The sequence below is a fragment of the Podarcis liolepis genome, assembly GCF_965112155.1.
Source record: "Podarcis liolepis genome assembly, chromosome: W".
Taxonomy (NCBI): domain Eukaryota; kingdom Metazoa; phylum Chordata; class Lepidosauria; order Squamata; family Lacertidae; genus Podarcis; species Podarcis liolepis.
Window position 1 is genome coordinate 33,361,940 of NC_139568.1, and position 19,615 is coordinate 33,381,554.

A 19,615-nucleotide genomic window follows, 5' to 3' on the forward strand; every position below is an offset into this window, starting at 1 on the left:
CTGATCCTATACTATAGCATGTCATTCAGCACACTATCCACTGTTTCTCAGTCATGGGTAAACCTGCGCGTATCAAAACTGATAATGGTCCAGCATATATTTCTAAAACATTTTCAGAATTTTGTATGTTGTGGAATGTGAAATTAACTCATGGCATACCCTTTAACTCCACAGGTCAAACTATAGTGAAAAGAGCACACCTGACGTTCAAAACACTATTGCTTAAACAGCTTGGCGGCCGAAGCATACCAACAGCAGATATCCCTTCGGCTGTTCACCAAGTTCTTTGTGTGCCTAACCATTTTTTTATATCCATGTCTTAGGACCCATAACCCCGCTTAATTGCATTTTAGGAAGGAGGAGGCACTCCCCCGCCCCTTGGTGGTGTACCGACGCTTGCCTGATCCCCCATGGCATGGACCCAGTGGCGTAGCGTGGGGGGTGCAAGGGGTGCCAGCCGCACCGGGCGCAACATTTTTGGGGGCGCACTCGGAGCTCTCTGCCCCTACCTGGTCCTGGTGGCTCACTCTCTCTCTCACAGTGCTGGCTGCAAAGGAAAGGACGAGGCTGCGCGCTCCCCAGCCCAGGCGCCGCCTTCTGCGCGCACACTCGCTTGCAGCTAGAAGCCCTGCAGAAAAGGCCGTCGGGTGCAGGAGCGGCGCCTACGTCGCGCTTCCCGGAGGGGGCGCGTCGCCCGGCATTGGCGCGCGTTTGGGCGGGCTGCGGAGGGCGCGAGCGCTGCGTGCGCCCCAGGAGGCCGGCGAGGGCGGGAAAGCGGGCGGCTCGCTCCTCCCGTGCGCCCGAAGGGGCTTTTTTGGCGGTTCCCCCGCTGCTACGAAGTCCTAAGCAACGAGAAGGAAAGCGCCTCATGAGCATAGCACTGGAGGGTGAGTCTCAACTTTTCTGGACGAGCACTCAATGTGTTGCAGATATTAAGCATAAGAAACGCTCCTCATTGTCCACACCCATAAAAATATTCATTTATTTTTTTATAAATATTTTATTAAATTTTCAAATACATAATACAAGATCCCTACACCAAAAAGCCAGAACCAAAATACCAAAGAGCCATATAGAAACGTAGTGTTGCCTTAAATTTTGACCTTTTCTTACTTATAACTTAATTTTCTATTTTACAAAGTCTATTTGCTGGAACCAGTGGCGTAGCATGGGGGGTGCAGGGGGGGCCGGCCGCACTGGGCGCAACATCTGGGGTTAGGGCAAATCCATGGGTTAGGGGGCGCAAATCCACAGGTTAGGGGGCGCAAATCCATGGGTTAGGGGGCGCAAATTACTTGCCTTGCCCCGGGTGCTGACAACCCACGCTACGCCACTGCATGGACCTGTCCCGCTGATCACGTGGGGACGAGGGTACGCGGCAGTGGACATCGAGGACAAGCCTTTGTGGGTTCCAGCTAGATGCGTGCGGCCATTGCGAGTCTTTAACCACGGATGCGCCTTCCTAACCATTTGCCTTGCCATCCCTTGCTGCACCGTTATACAAGGACAAGCAGATGACCCAGTCCAGTTGAAACCACCATATTTCACCTTATCGGCTGGCAAGCAGTTGTCAGCTTCCTACTCTGGCTGGCAGCATCCACGGCTCAGCCACTTTCGAACTGTAAGAACAGCATTGTTGAATAAGACTTTTAGGGTAGAAAATTATCATAAGATATGGAGGGATAATATTTTTGTACAAGATATGATTATGTTTACCAGTTTATTGCATGCTTCTAAATGTTGGTTATGTATGCACATGCCCCCTTTTGAGAGTCATTCAGGCATAATGCTTCATGATGTGCCTGTCAATGGATCTTTTCAATTTACAAATATTATATCCCCTAAGCAATCTTTTTGGCCTCCATAACACTTGACCCTCCATGAGCCTGCACCCATTTATTTTCAAAATAAGGAGGGGAAAGAATCATGGGGCATATATCCAAACTGTCAATATACATTGAAATTCATGGTTAATAGCTCTTGTTCTCTTACAGGAACATACAGTGACCAATCTCAGTGCTATAGGAGTGACACCAGTGCATGGCTAATAAACTAGAAAGGAAGCCTACCATGCAGCTTGGAATCAGAATTCTTATATTCTTGGCTTCCGGATGGAAGTTGGCTTCGACATTTATTGATTTTAGTGATCATTATAGTAGTTATTTGCATTATTTTGTGTTGCTGTATACAATGTATTCTTTCTATAATCTCTATATGTACTGCATGGTTCTCACATGGTTCTCTCTGATATAAATAAAGAAAGAGGGCATGTGGGAGTCATAGCCATGGTAAAGGCTTGTAATATTGCAGGGTGCCCCCTGACCTCGGCTGACCAGCACTCTGAGCTTTACAATGTATTGGAATGCATGACCTCATATGGAGTTATGTTCCCCCCCCCCTCTGGGCAGTGTAACCCTATATCTGGTTTGTGGGTGGGTAAAAGCCTTGACCGGATGTAGGTAACGTGAGACATTGGAATGCAGCCATGCGGCTGGAGAGGAACAAAGGGTAATGAGAATAAACGGACTGGAGGAAGGGGAATAAGTCTGAATTTAGCTGCCCTCCATCCATGGAAAGATTGCTGGCCTCAGTGTCTTTATTTTATGCCTAAAAAGCACCATTTGTAACGGCAGGCTCCGACACAAATACATACATACAAAAAAAGAATTCCATCAAAAAAAGATTCCATCAAAAAAAAAAAAAAGAGTTCCATCAAAAAGACAAAAAATAAAGAAAGAAAGAGAGAAATAAAGGAAAAAAGAGTAAAAGGGGAAAAAGAAAAAGGAAAAGACAAAAGACGCAAATACAATTAACAGAACTTCCGTCCAACTCGGTCTTGGAGTTACCAATTCTTATATTACTTCTGCAGTTTTAATAAGGCAAATATACATCGATGATTTTAACTATCGTCTACTGATAAGTTATTTATTCCCTGGGTATTTTCAAAATAAATTAAAAATTTGTTCCATTCATCTTTAAATTTACTTGAGTTGTTTTGTCTTATTTTTTGTGTTAATCTCGCTAGTTCAATATATTGATATAGCCTCAATTGCCACTCTCCCACCGTAGGTAAATCAGAGGTTTTCCATTTTTGTGCTATTTGGATCCTCGCCGCAGCCATGGCATATTGGAAAAAAGTTTGGTCTATTTTCTTTATTTCTTTACCAATCAGCCCTAAGAGAAACAGCTCGGGGGTTTTAGGGATGTTATACTTCAAAATTTTTTTCATTTCGTCATGAATTTGCTTCCAGAATTCTTTTATTACATCACAGGTCCACCAAATGTGGAAGAAGGTCCCAACCTTGTCTCTACATCTCCAGCAGGTGTTGTCAACAGTTTTATACATTTTTCCTAGCTTTGCTGGGGTCAAGTACCAACGGTATACCATTTTCTCTAAATTTTCCCGCAGGGCTACGCAAGCTGTAAATTTTACACCTTTCGTCCAGAGTGTTTGCCATTTGTTATAATCTATATTATGACCAAGGTCTTTCTCCCATTTTACCATAACCCCCTTCACCCGATCTTCCTTGGTGTCCCATTCCAATAATTGTTTATACATTTTTGAGAGGAGTTTATCATTACTTTCCAGAATTTCGACCTGAAACCTCGATTTTTTTTCATTCATGCCCAATCTCTTATGCTCACCCCATAAGGCGTAAATCTGGTGAAAGTGGAGCCATTCTTTTATTTTGTCTTTCAGTTCCTCATAAGGCTTCACCCTCCATCCTGTTTCTGTCTTTTCCAAAATATCCTCATACGTGCATTTTTCATCCGCCATATTTATTTTTTTTATTTTGATGGTGTTGGTTGGGGAGAGCCACCAGGGGGTACCTTTCTCAATCAGTTTTTTATACCTCTTCCACACTTCCAATAATGGGCCTCTGATTATATGATTAGAAAATCCTCTGTGGACCTCCCCTTTCTCTTGCCATAGGTAGGCATGCCACCCGAATCTTATATTGAAACCCTCCAAATCTAAGAGGTCTGAATTTCTGAGGGTGGCCCACTCCTTTATCCAGCAAATACAGGCTGCTTCATAGTATAACCTAATATTTGGGACTGCAAATCCGCACCTTTCTCTCGAGTCTGTTAGATATTTCAACTTTACTCTGGCCCTCTTCCCCTGCCAAATAAACTTGGTCAGGGTTTTTTGCCAGTTCTTAAGGAGGGAGGTGCCTTTAATTATCGGGATATTTTGAAAGAGGAATAATAATTTCGGGAGGATGCATATCTTGATGGCTGACATCCTCCCTGTCCATGAAAGTTTTAATCTGTGCCAGGTATCTAAGTCCTTTTTAATGTCCTGCCACACCTTACTATAATTGTCCTCGACCAGGTTTATATTTTTAGGTGAGAGCCAGATTCCCAGATATTTTACTTTATTCACAGCTTTAATGCCAATCTTTTCTTCCAGTTGAATTTTCTCCTGTTCAGTCATGTTCTTTGTTAGGATTTTTGTTTTCTTCCTGTTTAATCTGAAACCGGACAGCCTACCAAAATCCTCCAAGAGTTCAACCACTCTGCTTGCACTATCCACTGGGTTCTCCACAGACAGAACCAGATCATCAGCATAGGCTTTAAGCTTAAATTCTTTCTTCCCAATTTTTATCCCCCTCACATTCACTGCCTCCCTTATTCTGTTTGCAATTACTTCTAAAACCATTATAAATAACAGGGGGGACAGTGGGCAGCCCTGCCTTGTACCCTTCTTGATCTTGAATGGTTTCGTCAGATTGTCATTTATAATCAGCCTGGCCTGTTGTTCTGAGTATATTGCCCTGATACCTTTCAAGTAAGGACCTTCAATGCCTGCCTTTCCCAAGCATTGTAATAAGAATTCCCATGAGACATTATCGAAGGCCTTTTCGGCATCTATAAAGATTAGTGCTGCAGGGACATCTATTCTCATATCTAGGTATTCAATGATGTTTAATATGTGGCGGACATTTTCTTTCTGGTGTCTGTTTGGGAGAAAGCCCACTTGATCTTTGTGTATATACTTCATTAAGAGCTTCTTAAGTCTGCTGGCCATAATGTCCGCAAAGATCTTATAGTCGTTGTTAAGCAAAGAGATTGGCCTGTAGTTTTTTATATCTGTTTTTTCTTTCTCTGTTTTTGGGATCAAAGTTATATAAGCCTCCTTCCACGAGGCTGGGATCTTCCCCCCCTGAAAGATGTTATTGATCACGTCTTTTAAGACCGGGGCTAGATGTTCTTCTAATGTTTTATAGTATTTTGCGGACAGACCGTCCGGCCCGGGGGCTTTCCCAGTCTTCATTCTGCTAATGGCCTCCTTGATCTCATTTACTGTGATCTCCTTATTCAGTTGTATTCTATCCTCTTCTAGTATGTATTTCTTTTCATTTTGTTCCAAATAATTCTTAATCTCTGCACTGTTTTCCCCTCCTTTTTCGTATAGCTTTTCAAAGAATTGAGTAAACCTATTTTCTATTTCCTCTGGGTCTTCTATGATATTATCCTCCAGTATTATTTTATTTACCATATTTTGTTTCTTTCTTTTTCTTAACTGCCAGGCAAGTAACTTCCCCATTTTATTTGCCGACTCAAAATACCTTTGCTTTGTAAATTTAATTTTCCACTCTATCTCCTGATTTAATATTGCTGAATATTGAGATTGTAACACCTTGGAGGCTCGGTTAGCAGCTTCGTCTGTTGGGTTTTTAGTTAATTTTTTCTCATAATTTCTCAATTGAGAGAGGATCTCCTCTTTCTTACGCTCCCTTACCTTTCTCCTGTAATTATTTTGTTGTATTAAGAGACCCCTCAGAACCGCCTTACTGGCGTCCCAGACTACATCTATAGGGGTTTCTTTGTTCAGGTTTAAGTTTAAATATTCTTTTAGGGTGCCTTTAATTCTTTCCCTCACCTCTTCACTATCAAATAGATTCTCACACATCCTCCATCTATATTGTCCCTTCACTTCATTTTTTATTTCCATATCTAGAGCGCAATGATCTGATAATGTCCTAGGATGAATCTCACATTTCTTAACTCTCATAGAGAGTATTCTTGTCATCCAGATCTGATCTATTCTACCCCAGCTCTGATGGGGTTCGGAATAATGAGTAAACTGTTTAGAGGTGGGGTTTTGGTGTCTCCAAATGTCAATTAGGTCTAAATTTTCTTCCATATCACTAAATGATTTCGGCAGTTTTCCCCTGTTCAGTTTTCCCTTCTCTGTACTCCTATCCAAGTCCGGCGCTGGGACGCCATTCATATCCCCAAGCAAAATTAATTTGTGGGTATCCAGTTCTAATAACATACTTTCAAGTTTCTCAAAGAACTCCGCTCTGTTTGTATTCGGAGCGTATACCGTCACAACATTGATTTTTTCCCCCCGGAAATTTAATTGAATCCCTAAGATTCTTCCTTCCTCGTCCTTACAGGTCAGAGTCGGTTCCCATTTCTCTTTAACATATATTACTACTCCTCTTTTTTTTCTAACATCGGAATTAATAAAATCTACCCCTAGTTTTTTATTCACCAGGATATGTTTGTGTTTTTTAGCAATATGAGTTTCCTGAAAGCAGATTACGTCATACTTCTTATTTTTCAAAACTTTCTCAATTTTATTCCTTTTAACTTTCTCGTTCAACCCGTTTACATTCCAGGATAAAAATTTCAGTGAGTGTGTTATGATTTACCTTTTGTCTGCTTCTAAACCTTTAACCGTATTCGGCAACTATAATCTCTCTCCCTTGTTTCCTGAGAGCTCCCCCTCTTCTACCATCTCCGCTCCCACTGCGGCCTCCTCATCATCTTCATCTGATTCCACCACCTCCCCCTCTGCACCCCTCTCCTCCTCGTATCTATTTCTTATCTCTCCGTCCTCTTTTTCCAACCTGTTCCTTAGTCTATTCTCTATCTTTCCCAGATCTTTTTCATATCTTCTCAGAAACTTATCCGCCTCCTGTGTGTCCAGCAATCTAATTTTTTTCTCTTTATAGAAGAAGCTAATCCCCTCCGGAAATTCCCAGCGAAATGGGATCTCATTTCTCTTCAAAGCTGCTACCACTTGTTTATATCCTTCTCTTTTACGAAGTAGCCTGACCGGTATTTCTTTATAAATAATGATAGGCCTTCCATCAATTCTTAGTCTATTATTGTAGCTCTTTCTCAAAATTAAATTTTTCATTTCCAAAGAGTTAAAGATCACCAGGCAATCCCCCAAGAATTTACTCGCTTTCAAATGATTAGGCCTAGTCATTCTATATACATTATCTACAGTAGCTGCCACCTCTTCTTCCTTTAAATTTAACCAGTTAGAGAGTTCTTTTATCATTTTCCCACTAATATCTTCATTTCTTCCCTCTGCTACTCCCCTAAATTTAAGATGGAGCTGTTTTGACCGCATATCAGCCATGGCTAGGTTATCCCAAATCCTATCTTGAGAGATGCTTAGCTCTCCCAGTTCTTCCTTTACCTTCAATGTCTCCTTTTTTTGTTCCCTCATCTCTTTCTGCAGCTTTTTGTTAGATTCCTCAATCATTTTGGACTTTACTGAGAGATCTTGAATTTTGGCTGAAAGTTCACCCACTGCCCCCTCTATCTTTTTGTCGATCATCTCCTGGACCTCTCCTAATTTATTTTCCATATATAATACATTTTGCTTAAACTCCTCCTTTATTTTGGCCCACAGATTATCTAAATCTTTAATTTCCTCCTGCCGCGACATCTTTCTTTCTCCCGGGGTCCCTCCCCCTTTCTTCCACTCTTTTCCATCCCTTCCCGTCATCTCCAAATCTCACGCCCCCTTCACTTTCACTTCCCCCCTACCCTTACTTCCTTCCCTTTTTAACCCCCCCGTTAACAACCGTCGTCGGCAGGAATTGTCAACAGTAACCCCACGAAGTGAACTCAAAAAGTAAAAGTAAATCCAAGTAAAGGTAAACCCAGAAAGAGCCCCGTATCCAGGCGGAGTTGGACACTCCCCTCGGAGTTTGGTAATGTCCAAGCAGATTTTTCAGACGACCTGGGGCAGAAATCCTGTGGTCAATCCAATAAGAGAGGTTGGGAAGGAAACACCCCACACCTCCTAGCGTTCTCGTTCTTCACCCCTGGCCGATCCACCTAGCCCATCCGTGAGCGGGGGGTAAAAGGTCCACAATCCACAGTCCAGTCTTAAAGGTATCTAGTCCAGGTTAGTCCACTTTTGTCCCTTGTAGCCAAATTCCAAGTTATAGTCAAATTCCAGGTTATAATCGCGGTTCAGGTTTCAAAAACCCCCAGTAGAAATCCGAGTCATATAAAATACACCAACCTCTTTAAGCCGCGAGGAGTTGATTAAGTCTTAAAGGTATCTAGTCCGGGTTAGTCCACTTTTGTCCCTTGTAGCCAAATTCCAAGTTATAATCAAATTCCAGGTTATAATCGCGGTTCAGATTTCAAAAACCCCCAGTAGAGATCCGGGTCAAATAAAATACACCAACCTCTTTAAGCCGCGAGGAGTTGATTAAGTCAACGCACCACCTCTTCTGTATTAAATCTTCCTATTCAGCTCCAACCATCAAAACATATCCTCCCATCGCGGGGGAGGAGAGGCAAACACAGTGGGGGGAAAGAGGAGGTAGAGCAGACAGAGTGTAGCCGCAGACACGGAGTCTTTAAGGTCCTCTCGTCTTATGCCTTGTGCCTGCTATCTCCCTCGGTATTGCCTTTGACTCCCTTCCGAGGATAACGTATGCACTCCGGGTCCTGATTGTAAAATTGTAGTCTGCAGACGCCAGAGACCACTCGCCCCTGCGCAACAACGTGAAAAAAAAGAAAAAGAAGAAAACAACCCCACAAAACAAACTGTAACACTCACCAGGGACCAATTAGTCCTAAGTATCCGATTCTAACAGTTCTTAAGTCCTCATAACATATTATTCTCACTCAGACAGACTCTCCGAAACTTCTTCAAATCATCGACTTTCCGTCTGCGCCATCTTATTTCCTCCACCGAGCGAACTCCCAAACACAGTCCAAAGTTCTCCAGGGACCGCCCAGCTCCATAACTGGCTTTATGCCTTGCTCATTAAAAGGAAAAAACACGCTAAAAAAACGCTGGGGGTTCCATTCCTTTCTTGAGGAAGCCCGTCGCCTGAACTCAGCTGAAGCTCGAGGCGTTGCCCTGCAGAGTCGTTGCCTCCCCAATTCGCGCTCGCGGTCCTTCGTTTCTCCTCGTACAAACTCGGGAGAACGGTGCGACCGCTACCACGCTGCTGGGTGCCTGTCCCCCAAGGGTGCCCCCCTTGGAGTTTTTGGGGTGCGCTGCGCCCTAGCGTCTCCCCCAAGCCTCTGCAGAGCCCGAAAAACCGAGAGCAGGTTTTCCGCGCTTCCTCGCTGGTTGCGACCGGAAGTCTCTCCATTTTTACATTCCAATCGTGGGACTTATCCCACCAGGTTTCAGCGATGCCTATTATGTCATATTTAGTTTGCTGTACCAAGAGCTCAAGCTCATCTTGTTTATTTCCCATGCTTTGCGCATTAGTGTACAGACATTGAAGTCCATTAATCATTCCCCCGTGTCTCTTATTTAAGGATTTTTTCCTCCCACCACTAGGTCTGCGTGCTGTTTGCTCCATTTGGTCTATGACATTTGGATGATCATCTTCATCAATTGATAGACTCCTACCTTCAGGAGCACTGTCTCCCTCCCCCACATTAGTCAGTTTAAAGCCCTCCTGATGAGGTTTCTGAGATTTTTGGCAAAAACATTCCTCCCAACCGTTGTGAGGTGCAGCCCATCGCTTGCCAGAAGTCCATCTTCAAGAAACTGCAGTCCATGATCTAAGAATCCAAACCGTTCCTGTTTACACCATTTGCGAAGCCAGCTGTTCACTTCCACTATTTTTCCCTCTCTCCCTGGGCCACGTCGTTCAACTGGGAGGACAGATGAGATGACAATTTGTGCATTTAGTTGCTTCAATTTCCTGCCGAGAGCCTCGTAGTCTCTTTTGATCTTCTGGAGGCTATTGCTTGCAGTGTCATTGGTTCCCACATGAACCAAGAGGAAGGGGTATTTGTCAGTGGGTTTTATGATTCCTTGCAGTCGTTCAGTTACATCTTGGATCTTAGCCCCGGGGAGACAGCACACTTCCCGAGACATCTTGTCAGGCCCACAGATCACTGCTTCTGTTCCCCTCAGTAGGGAATCCCCTATCACCACTACACACCTCCTCTTAGGTTTGGTCAGGGTTCTTCTGTGAGCTGTCCGTTCCAAGGTCGCCTGCACATTCCCTGAGGACTGACTTTGCTCCTCGTCTTCATATACCTGATCGACTGTAATGAGGGAGAGATCCTCAAATGGAGTCTGCTCTTCATCTTCCATGCTAGGGGAGAGGACCTCAAAGCAATTGTGTATTTCTAAACAATCAGAGCGAACCCTGGGCCTCCTACTTCTTTGAGTCACGTTTCTCCATATATCTGGCTCCTGTGTTGGTGAACTAGCCTCCTTCTCAGGGAAGTCCCCTGTCTCCTCCTTGGTGGAGATTGTGTGCTCTGTTGCTTCCAAGAAGAGCTCCAGCTCTCTAATTCTTTGGAGCGTAGCTACACGTTCCTCCAGTTGCTGGACTTTGTCATTTAAGAGGGCAATCAACATGCAATTGCTGCAGGTAAAGCTGCCTGCAACCTCTGGCAAGATGGCAAACATTGCGCAGGAACCGCAGGCGACTGCAGCTGTTCCCTCCCCCTCCATCTTGAGAACGTGTCGTTGGGGGTGGCTACTGCAGTCCTCCATCATAAAAAGTGTGAAGACAGGACAAATAACTCCCCCCACAAAAAAAACCCTAGGTCTCCCCCAACAAACGTTTGAGACTAGCTCCCCTAAATCTAAAAGATGGATCAAACTGTGCGTGCCGCTGCCCTGCTAGCTCTGATAAATTCCTCCCACAGCTAATCACCTGCCTCAACAGAAACCCTGCCGCCTCTGACCTTTGCACAGGGAGAACAGCTAATCAGCCACAAAGAAACACACACACACACACACACACAAGAAAACCCTTTTTGCTCCTCCTTCAATTGCTGCCCTGCTAGCTCTGATAAGCTCCTCCCACAGCTAATCACCTGCCTCAACAGAAGCCCTGCCCCCTCTGACCTTTGCACAGGGAGAACAGCTAATCACCCACAAAGAAACACACACACACACAAGAAAACCCTTTTTGCTCCTTCTTCAACTGCTGCCCTGCTGCCCGATCTCAGTGATCACGGGCAGCAGGAGGAGTTACGCTAAGACCAGACCATGTCATTACCGAGGAAGCAGGCTTAGTCGTTGTCTGAGGACTATCCCTGCCTCCAGGTCTGGTCCTGACCGGAAGGATACTGGAATCAGCAAGGGAAATCCACATGACCTGAAAGTGTTGCTGTGCAATGCCAAGTCAATGATGAATAAAACCACTGCCATCCACGACCTGATTGTGGATGGAGGATTTGACCTGGCATGTGTGACAGAGACCTGGTTGGATGAAGCAGATGGGCCTGTCCTTGCCGCTTTCCCACCAGGTTTCTCTTATGCACAGCAACCCAGGTCATGTGGGCGGGGAGGGGGGGTTGCAGTGATTTTTAGGAAGTCATTAGTCTGCACCAGGCGTCCTATTGGGAAGACCCAGTTTTCTGAGTGCATGTTCTGGAAGTTGGGCAATAGGGGCAGTACAGGATTCCTATTGGTGTACCGACCTCCCTGCTGCACCAAGGATTCCCTGCCCAAGCTGCTTCAGGTCGTGGCAGATATGCTCCTGGAGACACCTAGTTTGGTTGTCCTGGGGGATTTTAACATCCATGGCGACACGACCTTACAAGTGGCCGCTCGGGACTTCGTGGAAAGCATGGCCTCCATGGGGCTGTCCCTAAATAAGTTTGGCCCAACTCATAGCCGTGGACGTGCCTTAGACTTGGTGTTCACTATGGCGGCCAAGAGGGCCAACATGGAGCCCGGCACACTTTCGCTACGCACGCAGCTCCCTGTGCCGATCATGGAAACGTCCTCCTGCCTCTTTGGCCGGTTTAGCAGAGCGAACACAGCGGACAGAAGCGATCGCAGTGTGTGGGTAATAAATCAGAACACACACAAGGCGTTCTCTTATCTTCTCCAGCCTTTAATCGTGTAGCATAACATCGTAAATCTCACCCGGTGAAAGCTCGCACATCTTTCCTCTCGCAGAGCGTATGAGAATGAACACACACAGAAAGCCACTCCCGTATGTGTCTTGCAGCCACGCCTCAAGATGTGAGACGTCATTCAGAACTCTTAACCCTGTAAGTTCTGAAACCCTTAACACCCCCTCCCGTCTTGCATCTTGAGGGAAAGTGTGAACACCCATTTACAGACCTCTTTGAGTTCAACTCACCTCCCATTGCCTTTTGCCTTCCTCTGGCACCTGTCCCAGGCAACTGTTGAACCCCTTCAACACTCCCAGAATCGCACTGTGCGAAACCAACCCACGCACTGGTGACCTCAAACTTCTCAGGTGGAACCCCCTTTGTGGTGCGTGTTGACCGTCTGAGCACAAACTCAGGTGCTCCTCCTGACCCACTGGGGTCAGCAAGCGTGTCCCCTACCTCAGAAGACTCCCCCTCTGACTTGCTGCGTCTTCGGGCCTTCTGGACTTTGCTAACAGGAGACGAAGGCTCACTCTTGGGTTCTCTCTTAACAGCCTGCGGAGACACCCAACCCTGTGTGTGACCCTGATCAGAGACCTGGTCCTCAGCAACAGGCTCAGCCTCTGCCTCTCCTTCCTCCTCAGAATCAGACAGACATTCTGAGAGAACGTCAGGACCATCATAGAGTCTTGACCAACCATCCTGTTCACAGAACTCAGCATGCTTACTGACCAGAAGCTTGGTCTGATCACCCCCTGGGTATGCAAACTTCCACCCATTTGTCGCTGGTTCATACCCACAGAAGATCATTTCCTGGTACCTCGGACCACCTTCCTTCCGTTGAGCTGTTGGTATAGGCACCCAAGCCCTGGAACCATACACACGGAAGAAATGCACCTGTGGCTTTTTCCGGTGCAACAGAAAAAACGGTGTGTCACCTATAACTTGGTTATAGGACCTGTTAAAGGTAAAGCTGGCAGCTTTCCAAGCTTCACTCCAAAAGCTCTGAGGCAACCCAGAGTCACACAGTAGAACCCTGACAGCTTCAGCCAGTGTTTTACTCCTGTGCTCTGCCACGCCTCTCTCTTGAGGAGACTTAGCACCCGTCACCTGGTGACGTATTCCCTTTTGCTTGAAAAACTCCTTCAGAGCAGACCCAGTAAACTGTGACCCACGGTCGCTCTTGAACCCTTGCACCTTGGTGGAGAACCTTAGTTCGACCTCCGCAACCCAATCTTTGATCAGTTGCGCCGCCTCGCTTTGTGTCTTCAGCGAGAAAGACCAACCGTTCTGACTAAAATCATCTGTCAGTGTTAGCACAAACCTGGCCCCACCCAGACTCGGACACTCCATGGGTCCTGCGAGGTCTGTGTGTACAAGCTCAAAAGGTTTTGTGGTTACCCTCTCCACCCTGGGATAACTGCACCTTTGTACCTGTGCCCTTTTGCATGCCCTGCACTCTAGGGATTTCCCACATGCTTTGAGTTTGCAACCCTTAGTGCAGCTGGGCAACTTCTGAACATCTTCCAAACAGCAGTGCAACATTCTCCTGTGCCATAAATGAACACATGAATCATGGCTGGGAACACTAGCACACTGCGCCTGTGCTCTTCCGGCATTCCCCCCACCCTCCAGAGGTGTCTCCAGAACAAAGAGATTGTTCTTGCATTCCACGTTGACAAGCTGTTTCCCCCCTCTGGAAATGGAACAGACATCATTTTCAAAGCAAACCTTGTACCCTTCCTTTACAAGAGCAGGTACAGATAACAGACAACAATGCATCTCTGGCACAACGTAGACTTCCAACTCCGCCTGTAAAAAGGAAACATAAACATTTGCAACGTTAGACACTGGCCTTTGTGACCCATTAGCAAACACAACAGTTTTCCCAGCTGAAACAGCCCTGCAGTTCCGCATCCCGACAGCAGGTGTCTCTCTTATCAGGTGATGACTCACTCCCGAATCTATTATCCAGCACATCACCGTGTCCTTGCTGGAGTTGTTCTTTAGGGTTGCCATGGAAGCCGTGAGATGATAAGAACAGTCTCCCCTCTCTGAGGCACGTCCTTCCTTCGCGTTCCCACGCTGACCTCCTCTCCTGGACTGGTTCCAATGGGAAACGACCTTGGACACATCCTGCACGGCCTCTCTGCTTCTCTGCGGACAGGATCTTTTGAAATGGCTGTTGGACCCACAGACATAACACTGACGAGTGGAAAAAGCCTGAACAGAGCTTTCAGCTGGCTTGCCCCCCCCCCCCCCGCAACCGGACGGGCTCCCTGTGCCAGCTCTGCCCTCTCTGACACGGCGTTCCTGTTCGTCAGCCAAGCGTCCTGTCACGTACTGCAGAGTAAGATCTGCGGGACTCATCGACTCCAAAGTTAGACACAAATTGTCATAACTTTTGTCCAAAGAGCTGAGCAAAATATAAACCTTCAGCTCCTCTGAAAAGTTGACTTGCAACAGCCTCAACTCATTGAAAACAGAGAGCAGTAACATGCTGTCTGATGTTCCCACCAGGACGCAACTTCATCTCAAACAAGCGTCTAGTGGTGTGGATCTTTGCACCAGCCGTGGTCCTGTGGTGCACTCTCTCTAGAGCCTCATAAGCTTCCTGAGCAGTGTCAAGACCCTTGACCAAAGGCAGCTGTGAACCCTCCAAACTGAGCACTATAGCTCCCAGGGCTTTCTGGTTGCGCCTTTGCGAAGCATGAGCAGCTGCCACATCTGCCGCCGATGCGCCTGCTGCAGCCTGTAGAGGGGGCCCCTGGTTCGCCTCCCACAGCCCCTTGGCTACCAGCCAGGCCTTCAGCTTCCGGCTCCATTCTTGCCAGTTTTGTCCGTTTAATTTTTCGAAGGGGACAGAATATGATTCATGACTGTCTGCCATCTCCTCCACCGGGGTTGAGCGTACTCACTAACAACAGCAGTAGCTCCTTCCGGCTCCCGGCAGATCAGCTTCTCCTCCCAGCGAGCTCCTTTCAGCCTCCTTTCAGCCTCAAAGAAAGCAAAGCTCCAGCTGGCCCCAGCGTCTTCACAGCTGGCTTCCCCCACACATGGGACGTCTCTCCTGCAACAGCTTCAAAGCTTTGGCAAATTGCCCATAACCTATGGCGGCCAAGAGGGCCAACATGGAGCCCGGCACACTTTCGCTACGCACGCAGCTCCCTGTGCCGATCATGGAAACGTCCTCCTGCCTCTTTGGCCGGTTTAGCAGAGCGAACACAGCGGACAGAAGCTATCGCAGTGTGTGGGTAATAAATCAGAACACACACAAGGCGTTCTCTTATCTTCTCCAGCCTTTAATCGTGTAGCATAACATCGTAAATCTCACCCGGCGAAAGCTCGCACATCTTTCCTCTCGCAGAGCGTACGAGAATGAACACACACAGAAAGCCACTCCCGTATGTGTCTTGCAGCCACGCCTCAAGATGTGAGATGTCATTCAGAACTCTTAACCCTGTAAGTTCTGAAACCCTTAACATTCACCTCTATGGATGTTGGTGATCTGAAATTAACTAAAAGTGAAACAAAAGAAGTGCCATGGTCAGATCACTTCCTGGTGCAACTGGACTTCTCTGCAACCCTTCCCCTCTGCAGGGAGGTGTGACCAATTTGGATGGTCCGACCCCGCTACTTAATGGATCCAATTGGCTTCCAGAGAGTGGTAGATTATCCCAAGTTGATGGCCTTTCAGCTGATTCCCTGGTGGCCCGCTGGAATGTGGAGTTAACCAGGGCTATTGACTGTCCGGCTCTGAAGCGCCCTCTCCAATTGCATGGAGCTCGGACAGCCCCGTGGTTTCCCCCGGAGCTGAGGGCGATGAAACAATCACTGAGACGGCTAGAGCGCTGGTGGCGGAAAACTCATTCTGAATCAGACCGGACACGGGCTAGAGCTCAACGTCGAGCCTAAGAAGAGGGCCTTCTTTGCCACCTCTATTGCATCTGCAGAAAACAACAGCAGGAGACTTTTTCAGGTGGTTCACAATCTATCGGAACCACCTGCACCCACCGGGGCCTGGTAGGGACCCCAAGATTTCCTGCAATGCTTTTGCAAAGTTTTTTGCAGATAAAGTTGCTCAGATTCAGAAGGAGGTAGACTCCACCGTGGGAGCAGGGCCAGGGCAGGAGAGTGCTAGAGTTCTGTCTAGTCTTGTTACACGGGATCAATTCCAATCTGTTACCTCCGAGGATGCGGCTGGGGGATGGGCTCTGCGGGGTGGTAAATGCTTCCCTCTGTGAGGGAGCCTTCCCAGACCCGCTGAAAGAGGCGGTCATTAAACCGCTTCTTAAAAAACTTCTTTAGACCTGGCCAATATGGCCAACTATCACCCAGTCTCAAATCTACCATTCTTAGGCAAGGTGATTGAGTGGGTGGTTGCTGAACAACTCCAAGAACGCCTGGAGGATGCGGACCATTTGGATCCCTTCCAATCGGGATTCAAGCCTCATCATGGGATTCAGGCCTCATCATGGGTTTCAAGAAGGCGACGAAGTAAGACGCATTTGCCGGAGTTCATTTCGAATCCTCCCTAAAATTTGTGCTGTGGCTCCCAGCCTTTCAAGTTTTTGCTGAAGATTGTATCAGGGTGTTGGAGCCCATGCCAGGAGTTCACATTGCTAATAACGGTAAAGCCTGCATCGTAAATCAGCTTTAATGAGCAGATAATTGCATTCTCCGGCAGCCTTGGAAGCAGCCTTCGACTTACTGGTTTTCCGCCAGCTCACATCCAGTTGTATTTCTATTTCTACTACCTTTTATTATCTTTTAAGCACTGCTATTTTAAAAGACTCATAACGATGGGCCAAGGCAAACGCCTAAGGGATTGTGACGAGGCTCTGCCCTCCCCAAGAACCAAACAATTAAAAATCGACACCCCCCCCCCCCGTGTCTGACAAACGGAGTGACCCCATTGAACTCTGCTATAGGGTGAAAACTCAGAACCGTTTCTACCCTCTAATGTCTCCAGAAACAACGTCAACACCAGAGGAATTATTTTTACCTCAGACTAAAACTGTGGACGGCAAGCTTGGAGGAAGAGGGAGTGTCCCATTGAGGGTGGTGCAGGACACTGGAACTGAGGACTGCGCAAGACAAGAACAACATGAACATCTCCATCTTGTGGTCAGAACCCTTAATTGCATATTCAAGAAGATTGATGTGCTAGCCTCCCAGTTATGTAACCTCGAACAGAAAATAGATAACTTCTGGTCAAAGTTTAAACCAACTGTAGATACGGGGGAATTGAAGTGCCAGAGGTCCTTGCCTTCTACCAAAAAAAGAAGTGTGATCCCTAAATATAAACCAAATCCTGCACTGAAACATCAAGCATTGTCCCTGCAACCTAAGAAAATCTGCCTAAACATTGGGGCAGGGTCACCAAGGTGGCTTACTCTGAGTGGGGTTAAAAAGCATCTAAGCAATCTCCTAAACATAGAAATCTCACAATGTGATCTCATTGCAGTATTACCCTTGAACCAGCACCTCAGGCAACAGAAAGTGATGCTTGCGTTTTATTCTCCAAGGATCCCTTCAGCTATCATCAGGCAGAAATCACTCTTGGCAAGGTACGATATCATCCCAACAAGAGTTTTTATGGATAGCATGATCCACCCCCTCCTACTTGCCGGTCACGGCACGGAGCGGACTCTGTCGGAGAGGTCGGGAGTACCTCAGGACATCGAGCCTCCTCTCCCGGAGGATATCCATCCGTACCGAAACTGGACTTACCCTACGTCCCCACGAGCCCTAAAGAAACCCACTGGCACAAGCAATTCTCTGACCCCGCCGGAGGAAAGAGAGCTTTTAGCCACCTTTGGCGGCCTTCCACCGAGAGAACAACAAGAAATAATTGGAAGACTAGAAGTACTTAATCATCAGCTCATACAGGTCCAGAAGAACGGAAGGAGTCCTGCCCACTTCTCAGGATAACCCTGCCAGCATTTCGGAGTCGTGGTTTAAGGAAGCAGGAAGTCTTCCATACCTTAGTCCAGCTCCTAAACCCATGCCTCCCCCACTTGTGGGCAAAATCCACCGACGTTTGGCAGACCCAGGTCTTGCCCCACAAGTTGGCCCCTCATCCCAACTCTTGATAAATTTTGACTCGCCCTTCAAGAGTCCCCCGCTGAGGAGTGTAACTCAGAGTTCCTTCCACCAAAACAATTCCTTACCATCTCATCCATCAATGCCAGAACTGGAGTCCTCTTATTCCCCTGAGCGGCATAGACCCGACATACAAACGGTACCAGTACGCCGAGCATCCCCTGTACCTTCGCCAGCATCAGGTCATGGGAGTGTTCCACCTACATCAAAAAATGGCCCGGACTTGATTGAAGACCCGGCCGGACATATAAACCAAATGGTTTCATCGGCGACCTTTAGACCTCGCGGTGGGGCAGTCTCAGCAAATCCTGTGGAGTTTCCCACTGAAGTGGCCGCCCTTGGGTTACCCAGCGGGAGACCCGTTTTGTCGCCCCAGTCAGAATTCTTCACTACCAACTTCAAGACTAGGTACCTTCAGCAGGTGCCTGCCATGCAAAGTAAAATAACTGACTTTTTTGCGGGGTCTGCCTTGCCTCCAAAGGACTCACATCTCTCCCTGAAATGACAGCGAATTGGTCACAACAGGAACTCCCCCCATCAGTCCTCAGCTGGAACATTGCGGGCTGGAGGGGAAAAAAACTTGACCCAGAATTCTTGGAGTATATTAACCTGTTTCATATCATCTTGTTCCAAGAATCGTGGGAAGTAGAGAAAATTGCCCTAAATGGCTTTGATCTTCTAGAACTCCCTGCCTGCCCCTCCCTGAAAGGAGGCCGCCCTAAAGGGGGCCTAATAATAGGCCTCTCCCTCAACCTACACTCTAAACTTACTCTAGTACAGGCCTTGCCTCCTTACGCCCTTACCGGACTGATTGCGGGGGAAAAGATCTCACTTCTAGTTACAAATGTTTACTTGCCACCTGGGGGTTCTTCCTCCGAACTGGGCTCTAAATGGGGCTCGCTAGAAGAGCATTTGCTCTCATGCTATGTTAAGTTTCTTAACACCCCGGCCATAATAGGTGGCGATTTTAATGCCCGCACAGCAGCAAATTGGGACTCGCTGACCAAAACCAAATGGTGGGTTACCCCAAACCTTAATAATTATGAGCTGGAACATATCATGAGGAGAACTTCTAAAGACCAACGAGCTAATGAGGCTGGAGTACTCCTCTATCAAATGGCCATCCGTTTAAATCTGGTCCCCCTAAATGGAACATGCCTCCCTGATATTCCAGGGGATTTCACTCACCTGAGCGTTAAATCAAACAGCGTCCTCGATTACCTGTTGGTTTCCAGTGATCTACTTAAGTGTATTTCCACCTTTAAGATCGAGAATGTACAATCTAGTGATCATCTTCCCCTTGTAGCCAAGCTTTCCCTGAACTGGCAGTCGGAGGCCCATAGACATGCGACCCAGATGGTAACCAACGAATCCTCTCTCCTAGTAAGAGGAATCAAATGGTCGGAGACCC